Below are 3205 nucleotides of genomic sequence, written 5' to 3' on the forward strand. Positions count from 1 at the left end.
TTTTGGTTGCTCAGTTTTTCTCCTGTAGATGGGTGGGGGGTTGGAGCAAGTGGTAGGGGGTACAGATTGCTGCCTTTGAAATTATGCTAAAATGGCAAGTGCTGAGGTGAGCCTTGTGACATTACTTACTGTCAGTGTGAGTGTATAAGTTGCAGCGACCTTTAAACTCTAGTTTGTGTGAATGTTGTCAGGCTTTTATACTATTTTCCTAATCTAATTATTGAAAATAGCACCTCGTTTGTTTCCATTTCTTTGATAACTCCTGAGGCAAATATATTTCCCTATTTTGGTTTGCTATTTATTAGGCATTCTAAAGTTCTCTTCTAACTTCCCCTTTATTTCAAGACAGGGAGTGTAACAGCTCTTTCTCTGAGTGCCTGCTGTGTACTCATTGCTTCGTACATTGTGACCACCATCACAAGTTGACAGAGTAAAAATTCCCACTCTTCCATAGCTATTCATCCCCTCTATAGCCAAAACTCTGCAGAGACCTAACTGTACTCACTCTTTCTTAATTCCCCATTGTATCACTCATAACATTTCACGGGATTTCCTCAACAGTGAAATGGGTTGTTTTTTTTTTTAAGTATTTGTAGTTAAAAAGGATTACATTCTAAGAACATCCTAAGACACTTAAAAATAATTCCTTGAGGTAACCTTAACTGTACTAACAATTGCACTTAGATGTCTCAGGGAAATGAACTGTGTGTTTAGAAGAGCATGTTGATGGTGTAAAGGTGGGAGTTTGCAAACTTTTCTGTGAATAGCCAGAGAGTATTTTATAGGTTGGATGATCTCTGTTGCAAGTACTCAGCTCTGTTGTTGTGAAAAAGCAGCCATTGACAAAACATAAGCAAGTGGTTGATGCTGTGTTCCAGCCAAGTTTTATTCCAAAAACAGGTCACCAGCCAGAATTAGTGTTATAAAAGAGATCCCACAGAGCTTTCTACACCCTTCTATCATGTAAGAATTCAGCCAGAGAAGGGCCTTCACTAGACCATGCTGGTACCTTAATTTTGGATTTTCCAGACTCTTGTCTATAGTATTTTGTTATAGCAGCCCAAGATAGATTAGATAGATGATGGATGGATGGATGGATGGATGGATGCATGGATGGATGGATGGATGGATAAATAAAGTAAATTCCCCCTCTCCTAATCCAGATTTCTACTTTCATGTTTTTAGTTACCAAAAGAGCTTCCAGTACCAGTCATTTAATGCCCTTGATCTTGAAGGATAAGCCATGGTTAGAACATGTTTAAAGATGTTCTTCCAGGAAAAAAGATTTTCCAGCATATCTGAACAGCTGGTTTAGAGTCTTCTCACATTCACATATTCTTGAAAGATTTGTTAACCAGAAAGAGTAGTATAGTTGTAGTTTTCCACAACATATCTTCCTCTGCCTTGTCATGGTCTAATTTTTCAATCTGTATATGTGACCTGAAAGGTAAGTCCCACTAGAATATATAATGCTGGAGGGCAAATTATGCTAACTGAATATATAGGCATACTGTCATCTCATTGACCAGTCAGCATCCAAAATAATTCCAAACTATCCAGAGATCCCTGTTTCTTTTCTAACATGTCACACTTTCCCTGTTTCTTTTCTAAAAAAAAAAAGGTCACACTTTCAGCTTTGGTAGTGTATTCGTTAATTCATTCAACAAATATTTATTGAGTGCATTCCTTGTACCAAGCACCAGTAGAAGTATTGGGGATATAGCGGTGAACTAAAAAGGTACAAGCCCTTCTGGAGCTTATATTGTAGAGGTTGAAGGTATAGACTCTGAAATGAAACTTGCTAGTTCATATCCCAATTCCACCATTCTGTGTGACCGATTGTCTCTGTAAAACAAGCTCAGGGGCCTCCCTGGTGGTGCAGGGGTTAAGTCTCAGTGTTAGCACAGCTGCGACCTGAGTTAGATCTTGCCAGAGAACTAACCCACATATGGCTCAGCAGACCTCTCCTGTCTTGCTTGCTGCTCCCCTTAGAAGTGTATTTCATTAGATCTGCCTGTTCTGCTCCCCACTGTCCCTGGTGAATCCTCTCACCCCCCATCCTCTCACACCTCTAGCCTACACCCCAGTTCTATGCATAAGTAAATAAATAAATCTTTTTAAAAAAATACAGTGACAATGGTTTTGACTAGGTGGAAAGCAATTGAGGTGGCTAAGAGTAGTCATATCCTAGGAGAATTTGAAGGCAGAGTCCACAGTTCACTGGAAAACTGGGTGCAAGGGAAAAAAGAAGTGGATGGTTCCAGAGTTTTTGTCTGGAGAAACTGGAAGCAGCAAGTTGCCATTTATGACCTGGGAAAGGTTGTGAAGGATTCGAGGATGGGCATTTCATTGTGTTATCTTTGAGATGTTATTAAGTGTCCAAATAGTAACTGATAAATTAACTCTGGAAAATTACTTTCCTGAGCCTTTACCTTTATCTTAGACTAGAGAGTATCAATGATACTCTGAAACCTGCCTTCAAAAACGAATTGTCATGGGGCCTCCCTGGTGGTGCAAAGGTTAATACGCAAACTGAAGCAATCCGCAGCCACTGGGGCATGAGTTCTATCACTGGCCAGGGAGCTACCCACATGGTGCAGCAGACCTCTCCTGACTCGCCCGCTGCTCCCCTCAGCAGTGTACTTTGGTCAGTCTGCCTGTTCTGTTCCCCGCTCTGTCTCCGGTGAATCCTGTCACCCCCCACACCTCTGGCCTGTACCCCAGTTCTTGTATGCATAAATAAACAAATCTTTTAAAAATAATTTTTATGAACCTCACCTTCACCTGCAAAGTGGACTTAATAACCATCTCCTAGGTTAAGATGAAATAGATATTTGTTAAGCATTTAACCCAATAATCTAGCGTTCGACAAGCCAACAGAACCTGTTGGCTTGTTCTCTTAAAACTGGATTAAACGTGATGTTTTAGATTGTGTCAGTGAAAACAAACTGTACTCTCTAGAGCCCCGCAGCAAAAGATTTACTGTACCTAATGAAAGTAAGAGCTCTACTCTGGGTCTGCAGAAGTCACAGTGGTTTTGTAGAAAGGGAAATACGCAGGAAATTAACACTGGGTGTGGTAAATGACAAGCTGCCCTGGCGACCACACTTCCCAGCAGCCCTCGCGCAGCCAAGCACCTTCGCGGATTGGACGCCTTCTCATGAGGCGGGTGGCGGGGGGGCGGGGATAGGCCCGAGGTACTGTG

Source organism: Talpa occidentalis, unplaced genomic scaffold (assembly GCF_014898055.3).
Source record: "Talpa occidentalis isolate TD23 unplaced genomic scaffold, MPIMG_talOcc4v2.1 talOcc4.10, whole genome shotgun sequence".
Classification (NCBI taxonomy): domain Eukaryota; kingdom Metazoa; phylum Chordata; class Mammalia; order Eulipotyphla; family Talpidae; genus Talpa; species Talpa occidentalis.